General features: G+C 41.8%; 1 protein-coding gene across 3 annotated transcripts in view; it reads right to left on the reverse strand.

Moving 5' to 3' along the window:
* Positions 1-8,822, reverse strand: part of ESRRG (estrogen related receptor gamma) — a 736,743-nt gene that overhangs the window by 656,393 nt on the left and 71,528 nt on the right. The window contains exon 1 of one of the 3 annotated variants that reach the window (XM_006155834.3): positions 5,992-6,294. The exons of the other annotated variants lie outside the window; for them this stretch is intronic. The gene's annotated coding sequence lies outside the window, so the exon portion shown is untranslated. Of the gene's footprint in view, positions 1-5,991; positions 6,295-8,822 lie in introns of those variants that run through there. 3 annotated transcript variants of the gene reach the window in all.

The following is an 8,822-nucleotide window of genomic DNA, read 5'->3' on the forward strand; positions in this document are numbered from 1 at the left end:
TCCCTACAGGTAGATAACAGATAGCCATCGTCATTCACATATCAATCCTAACCACAGGCTTTTTTCTGCATTGGAAGAGATTATAGAGAGGGGCTCCCTGCACTAGTGTGCCTGTTGACTGCTTGACTGGACCGACAGGGTGGTTCAGGAAAAGGTTGGCTGCAAAGTGTGAGAAAGTCATCTACCTTGCAGCTGTCCTTGCCCGAACAGTACCATGAATAAACAAGAGTCCCTCTCTAGAGATCTCTTCTGGCACCTTGTCTTCATTCCTTTCTGCAAAAAAAATTTCATATCCTTGTGAAGAATGTATTGCCTTCTACATGCAACTGCCAAAAACCCAACTGTAGGCAAAATCCATCTGACAAAATCCCTTAACTGCTTTGATTCAGTTCTTAAAGGAGATTAGTTGTTGGAAGGTCACAGAGAAGCCATCCTACTGCATACTGCAGCTTGGGGTTTCAAAGCTTTCACCACTGAGGGACTCTCTGTGCTTGATGCTCCTTCTCCCCATGTTGTTTAATCAATGAATCAACAAACAGTAACTAAGCAAGTCTTCCCTGGGGTCTGCAGGTCACTTCAGACGTGGCTTTCCAGTTCAATAGCAGGAGAAAGAAAAACGGATTTTTGTGACTCCTCTTAAAGTTTCTATTTATAAAACCAGGCTGGCATCAAAAGGCTGTGAGTCTCCTATCCCTCTTTTTCTCTTCCTCAAACCCTCTAATACATAAGGAAAAGGAAAATTCTGTGTAGCTAAGAGAATATGCAAGAGCTAAAAGAAAGAAAAGAGAGAAGGAAGGGACAGAGAGAGGGAGGGAAAGGAGAAAGAGGGAGGGAAGGAAGACCTCTATGATTCGTTTGAGCAACTAGATTATTCTCTTTTTCTCCTATGAGTCCTTTCTTTTGAGTTCTGCCTTCTTCACCAGAAGGCAGGCGCTCTCAACAAGGGGAAGAAGGAGTGAGGGAAGGAAAGAAGGAAGAAGAGAAAGAAAAAGACAGAGGAAACTGGGAACAAGACCCTTAGATTTCAGGAGGCTTAGAGAACACAGTGAACACATAGATGATATTCTGAAGAGATGTTTCTTTAATAGCTTATAACCTTCACCCAACCATCCTGTTAATTATTACTGCTTGCTAGGATTATATGAGCCATGCCCCACATAATAGCATTGCAGCGACAAGGGGCCACATGTGTGATGGTGGTCCCATAAGAAGAATACAAGGGGCCTTGAAAAAGTTTGTAGAAAATGGAATTCGAGTAAAATTTTATTTTGGTGCCAAAAAACTTTTAAATCCATAGGTCATTCTTCCATAATCTGCTTTTCCATGAGCTTTATGAATATCCCTCATTTAGATTATAGTGTATACACCAAGCATGGAGTAAGCTATTCCATCTAGGCTTATAAAAGACACTAAAATGTTCACACAACAGCAATGTTGCCTAACCAATGTATTCCCATTTTTAAGCAACACAAGACTTTATATAAATACTTTTTTTTCTTACAGAGTACATGTGCTTTCAAGAGAGAGAAAGAGAAAGTGAGAAAGCAGCCGCCTCACCCAACCCCAAGGGGAATAGTCTTATTGCAATCCCTTCTCCTCCATCCCTCCCTCTTTTGGGATTTTGGATATGCATATACATGTGCCTAGCGTGTTTTTTAAGCCACCAGGTCTAGGACTTGAACCATGCAGTAGGCCAAGTGGGATCCAGTTACTTTACCCACCATGCCATGGACTGGCTCTATATGAATACCTTTAAAACCAATTAGAGGCCAATAATTTTAAGCTTTTAGGATTTATGTCATTATGAATGTCTTACACTTTTTTTTTGGGGGGGGGTTCGTTATAGGACGCGTGCACTCGCCAGAAAGACAGAGAGACAGAAAGCTAGAAATCCCCTCCTGGAGGGATGACCACGCCACAATCCCTCCTCCTCCATTCTCCTCTCAGAATCTTGGGCACGCATGCACACGCACCCAGCATGAGTTTAAGCCACCAGGTCTGGGACGCAAACCCCGGTCGACTACATGGGAGTCCAGCGACATAGCCATTACGCTAACTGCTGGTCCTGAATGTCTTACACTTTTAAATATCCATCTTCTCTCATTTCTATTGATAGGCTCATACTATGTTCACATAGCCTTAATACCCACAGTATCAGAAATCCTAAATGCAAAAAATCTTAATGAGTTTCTCTAATCTGCATGAAAATTTAAAAACATATCATACCATATTACTTTTGGCTTTCAATAAATATCTTAGTTATTTATTTACTTATGTATTTTTAAGAGAGATTTTGCTGTAGGGCACATGTGTTTGCCAGAGAGACAGAAAGCAAAAAATCACCTTCCAGGGGGATTTCTATGCCACAATCCACAATCCATTCTTCTCCATTCTCCTTTTAGGATTCTGGGCATGCACACACACATATCCGCCACAAGTTTCAAGCTACCAGGTCCAGGACTAGAACTGTAGTTGACTACATGGGAGTCCAGCAACATAATCATTATGCCATCTACTGGTACCTCAATTAAAATTTTTTTAAAAGAATTACTTTATTTAACTTTATTTATTTATTTATTTTGATTTGAGCAGAGAGGGACATAGAGAGAGGAAGAAAGAAAGTGAGAAAGTAAGCCACCAGGCCCTTCAGGCCTCACATTGTAGTCGGCCATGTGGGAATCCAGAGTCCTTAACCACGCCACCTGCTGGCTCCAATATTTTCTAAAACACTACATTAGGCTATAGACTGAATCACCATCTCCCAAATGATGACAAATTACTGCAATGTATAATTGCCACTAGAACAGGACCAAACTATCATGTGAATATAATCCTTCTCTGTCAAGCAAATAGTTAGCTAAAGTTCTCCACAACCAAAAATAACACTGTAACTAGCATCAGTATATTGAGCATTTACTATGCCAAACAGTGTGTTAAATTTTTCCATGCATTATTCACGTGACATTATAAATGAGGATGCGGTAGGTCATGGAGATGAAGTCCCTCTGCCTGAAGGCTTGAACAAAGTGAGGTTAAGAGCAAGAACTCCAGCCCATGTTTCACCCCAAAGACCGTGCTTCTTCTAACCACCCTGTAGTGGACATGTTCAGTCCTGGCTTTCAGCTTAAAGAATCAAGGTTAGGAAAAGTAAAAAATAACGTATTTTTTTAAATTATAATTTACTTACTTGAACCTTGGGGTTTGTTTTCATGAGCTACAAATTGCTCCTTTCCTTCCCAACATTAATTTCTAGAGTTTCTTCTTTCATTTCTTTTTGCTAAGTACAGCTGATATTAGAATAGCAAACAAAGCAGGAGACCACAGCCCTGACCATAACATTTTGAAGATTTTTTTTCAGTCAAAAGCATGCAATACAGCTTTCCAATATCTTTAAATGATCGATTCTTTAAAAAACAAATAAATAAAAGCTTAAATATAAGTGCTATGGTAACATTTGAGACTTAGAGTTCTAAACTGAGTTGCTAGATAAAATCTTCGGTATATACAGAGGGGGCTGATAATCCCACCTCTTACGGAGCTTTCTAAATCATGGCCCTCATTCTTTTTCATGTGCTGACCTATTCTATCATAGTAGAGGTATTTGTAGAAATACATGCACCTGAAATTCTATCATTTATTATGACATCTATATACGCACAACTCTGCCTCTACGCAGAAGAATCTCTATGTGAAATGCAGATAAAATATACACATAGCATTATCTTTCGTTCCAAGATGATACAATTATTTCACCGTCTGTCTGTGGAAGTTGATGTGGTTTAAGAAACCAGTTCAGGTCTGTTTCACCTTGAGACACAACACGCCTGGACAGAGTCCTGTGCTTAAAGTGCCTGTGGTTTGATAGACAGTGCCTCAGAGCAGCTTCATTCTTGCATACTGTAGACCAACTAAGTCTGCCCTAGAAATCTGGATAAAGAAACAGCTGTGCTTCTAAGTATCCCTTTTTCTCCCTCAACTTTGAATACTAGAGTTTCTTCTTTCATTTCCCTTTAAGCAGCATAGCTAATAATAGTGTATCTAATAAACCATAAGGTTAGCACTTAACACAGGTACCATTTGCTCCTTTTCCTTGGACGAAGGCAAATTTATGAATACAATCATTTACACGTACAGAAACCATCTCTACATGAGAAATGCAAATATTAGTGTAAAACTTGATCCTTACAGAATTCAGAAAAAAAAAAAAGTCTGGGTGGATGAAAACCCCGAGGTTGGACACAGCCTTTGTCACCATATCTACATGTGCTTCTTATCCTATTGCAGGAGTTGTTTCTAAAGCCACTAACAATTTTCAGAGAGACCGAGGTTATGAATTAATCCAGAAACTTGGGAAAGGAAAGAAAAGACAGCCATACCATTTTAAAGCTAAGGAATGAACTGACCCATTCCTCTTATGTCAAGGCTTGAGAACTTCTAGTCTGCAATTATCATGACCTTCTATAAAGGAAGCTCTAACATACACAGTCTTCCTTTTTTGTTTCTAAAATAAAGGTACTTACCAGTGAAAATCCACAAGTCACCATGCCTTGCCCAGAATTACATTGGCCACCCTCTGCACGAAGGCACAGAGGGGCACTTGCCAAGTTTACGGAGTTGGTTGGAAATAGGTGAGCGGGGGGAGGAAGGGGGAGAAAAGACAGACTTTCCCTTTAAAACTGAACAGAAGCTGATACCAAATCACATGACCTTTTACCGTAATTTCTATTAAAATCATTTCATGTCTGGTTGCCTCTGCTCTCCTGGCTCACAGAGGGGGACTTGCCAAGTTTACGGAGATACCTACTTGAGTTGGTTGGAAATAGGTGAGCGGGGGGAGGAAGGGGGAGAAAAGACAGACTTTCCCTTGAAAACTGAACAGAAGCTGATACCAAATCACATGACCTTTTACCGTAATTTCTATTAAAATCATTTCATGTCTGGTTGCCTCTGCTCTCCTGGCTCATTTGTATTGTTTACAACAAGTCATTGTACTGGCAGTTAGTGGTGGCTGAATCCATGGTTACCCGTTTTTACATTCACTAGTTAAATGGAATGTTGCTCTGCTGTGGGTTTCAGGGAGCCAGCTCTTAAGAAACCACAATCCAGCTATCAATCAGACTAATCTGAGAGAAATTAATCTTAGAAATATAAGTATTGTTGTGTATTAAAAATTGATAGGAGGGGGGCACGGGCTGTTACTCGCTGGAGTTAACAGAAGTGGACAAGCAGCGATTTGACTTAGAGACTTCAGGGTTCAGGCTGTGGTAGCCATCTGACAGCCCTTTCTGTTGAACGTCTTAAAAGCTTTCTGGGGTAAAACGACCACCTTGAAAAACAAATCCACTGCTTTCCAAAACTCTCAGTGCTCATTCTACCTGTATGGCCTGAGAATTGAAATCGTGTCTAAAGACAGATCTAACCAGACTGCAATCCCAACAAAGTAACTTAAACAGATACACATAAGACAGTACAATACCAGACAGACAGCACTGAGTAGAATTCAATTAAGACAAAAATCTCAGTGGAATGCTCTCCATGAGTAAATTAAAACTACAAACTAATATGTTTTATTAAGAGCAAGAACAGTACAAATTAATTCTATTGTCCATGAATTTACAGGGTTAATTTAAAATTAAAAAAAAAAAAACATTTCCCACAGCTACCTTGTTTCTCAAGATGGACCTGACCAACAATTATAATTCCTAATAAAAATTTAGGAGTTTTATAGTTTAATGCCCACAATAATTGTCCCACAAGTCACATCTAAATGATAAATGAGCACAGCAAATAGTTAAAGCTAACATATTACAACCCCGTCTACTGCAAAGTCACTGTATCAGAAGCTAGAATTGATTTGTTTCCTCAGAACGAATTGAAAATGAATGTAACAGAACGTTGGAAAAATCCCTCCTGCACTGCTAATCGGATATTGTATAATGGTTGATTGCAGCTTTGCCCTGTACGATTGCTGCCTAAATCATACATACTTACACGTTCTGGGTTCTTCCAAGAGTTTGGTGCAGTTTCAAGGACAAATGTCTTAAGGAAGCCTCTCTACTGTGCAGCAGGGAGCCTAGCTCGGATCTGATGACAAGAGCACAGTGCTAAATCTGACAACAGAGCAGGAAACTTCCTGTGTGAAGAGGAGATCTTGGAAAGTCTCAGGGTTAAAAAGGCTGCTTTAAATGTGCTGGTTGATTTGCTCCCTGGTTGTGTATACACAGTAGCAGCTGATCTGTGTTTGCAGCCCTGCAGAAAGGAACCTTTACTGAAAACCAATGGCATCACATTTCAGAGGAGCTGGTGCCAAGTGCTGGAGCGCAGAGCAACCTTTGACAACTTCACACAATTCAACCCGGCAGACTCACCACAGGTCAGGGAGGAGTGTGCAAAGCGTCTCCCCACCGGGTTTCGTCTCGGGTATGTTAGTGCAGTAGCTGGGAAACCAAAACACTGTTACTGGCTGGACTTTGACAACAATGTAAGGCATTCCCTGAACTTCTCTGTTGTTTCTGTCTCTGCTATCCTGACCCAACATGTACTACATATTTTAACCAAATTTGTACCATGAGTCCAAAATTTAAAAATTTGTTTCTATTTCTTTTATAAACCTGTGATTTGAAAGCTCCTCGGATATCCCTCTGAAATAAACTCAGGGGAAAATAATACAGGATTGGATCATGTGCTACTAAAGTCTATGTTCTGTTTTCCAATCCAGAGGCTGGAGTTGTAAATGACTAAATTGTTGGGGGCATTTTATTATTATTCATTGTAAACTGAGGGCAACTGTGAAACTCCACTCCAGCAGAATCAACCATTAGAAGGCCATAGGGATACTAAGAGAAGACGCACCGTGAAGAACATGGAATACACTGCTCAGCAGCGGAACAGCCTTCTTGATTACATCCTTAATATGAAGAAGTGGAAATTCTAGACTTTGCCAAGCCTAGGAGAGAATTTACCAGAGGGTGAGAGACACAAGAGACAGAGATAGCAGGCGGAAGAGGTAGCTAGAGGGTGCAGTCCACTCAAGCCAAGTTGTTGGTTAACCACTTCATTGTCTCAGTTCCTCACTGCCCTCCTTTCTCCTCTCCCTGTGACAAGTCTAGGTTATGGTATATTACAGGGTATTTTCTCACTATTGTGCACCTTACTTCAAAGGGCAGAAATCAGAACTGATGGTTGAACAAAAGGCTATGTTAAATGTGTCAGGCAGTTCAAGGAACTGTTCTCCTCTTTATCTGAAAGCCGGCCCAGGAGCTGTCGGGGAAACTGGGGAATTACCCAAGGTCTTTTGCTTTGCATTTGGGACACAGTTTTGTTCAGAAATGAGGATAGTTCCCTTATATCAGAGAGCCCACATGATGGATGAACAGAGTCTGTGCCCCAATGCCAGACAGATGTAACTTCCTGCCCTGACTCTACTACTTTCTGATTGCCTGAGGTTGGGCATTGCTGAAAAGTCTGAACTTCCATTGGCTCACCTGGGAAATGGAGACAGTGTATCGAACATACAAGATGTTTTTGTGAAGGTATAAAGGATAATATGTGTCAAGGGCTTACCATGGTGCCTGGCACACATGCATATACAAACATTTACTGAGCCCCCTGTCACAGCCAGGCACAGTGCCAGACGGGGCGGCTGGGGACACAAAGTCAATGAAGACATGGACCTACCCTTGAGCACAGTTCCACGGTGTTATGGCTTCCCTCCTTCCTGCCTGTAACTAGCGCCGTCTCTGTCATAAAGCATAAAGACGCTTTCGAATGCTCTGTCTCGTTTGATCCTTGAAACAATCCTGTGAGACCAAGGAAGCTATGCCCAATATACAAATGGGAAAATCATGGTCTGCGAGGTTTAGGTCAAACGGCTGGTAAATTGTAGCCTGAACTTCAACCCGAGCTCTCTGATTAGTTTAAGTACTATGTTTTTAAAATTAACTTTCTTTCTTTTAAGGTTTTTGTCATAGGGTGTATGTGCTCATTGGAGAGAGACAGAGAGAAGGAAGTGAGAAAGGACTCTCCAGGGGGATGGCCATGCTGCAATTCCTTCTCCTTCATTTTCCTCTCAGGATTTTGGGTCTGCATGCACATGTACGCAGTGTGATTTTCAGGCTGTGAGGTTTGGGACTCCAACTAGGGTCAGTCGTGAGGGAGTTCAGCACTTTAGCCTCCACACCACCTGCTGGCCCCAACTTTCTTTCTTTTTTTGTTCTACGACAAGAATGACAGAGAGAGAGAATGAGAGACAGAGAGATAAGACAACACCCCCCATAGATGTATTTTTTTTTTCTTTTCTTTTCTTTTTTTTTTTGGAGAGGTGTTTGCAATAGGGCATGTGTGCACGCCAGAAAGACAGAGAGACAGAAAGCGAGAATCACCCCCCAGGGGGATGGCCACATCGCAATCCCTTCTCTTCCATTCTTCTCTCGGGATCTTGGACATGCACGCACATGCACCTGGTGTGAGTTAAGCCATTGGGTCCAGGACTCGAACCGCCATTATGCCAACTGCTGGTCCTGCCTGCAATAGACTCTTTTGTGGGGGGGACTGGGAGGAGAAGTTTTTGCTATAGGGCACGTGCACTCGCCAGAAAGACAGAGAGAGAGAGAGAGAGAGAGAGAGAGAAATCACCCCCCAGGGGTGATGACCACGCCACAATCCCTTCTCCTCCATTCTCTTCTTGGGATCTTGGGAACACACACACATGCACCCGGTGTGAGTTTAAGCAAGCCACCAGGTCCAGGACTCAAACCACGGTCAACTACACGGGAGTCCAGCAACATAGCCATTATGCCAACTGCTGGCCCTGACCCCAATAG

This window comes from Tupaia chinensis, unplaced genomic scaffold, assembly GCF_000334495.1.
Source record: "Tupaia chinensis unplaced genomic scaffold, TupChi_1.0 Scaffold000473_1, whole genome shotgun sequence".
Classification (NCBI taxonomy): domain Eukaryota; kingdom Metazoa; phylum Chordata; class Mammalia; order Scandentia; family Tupaiidae; genus Tupaia; species Tupaia belangeri.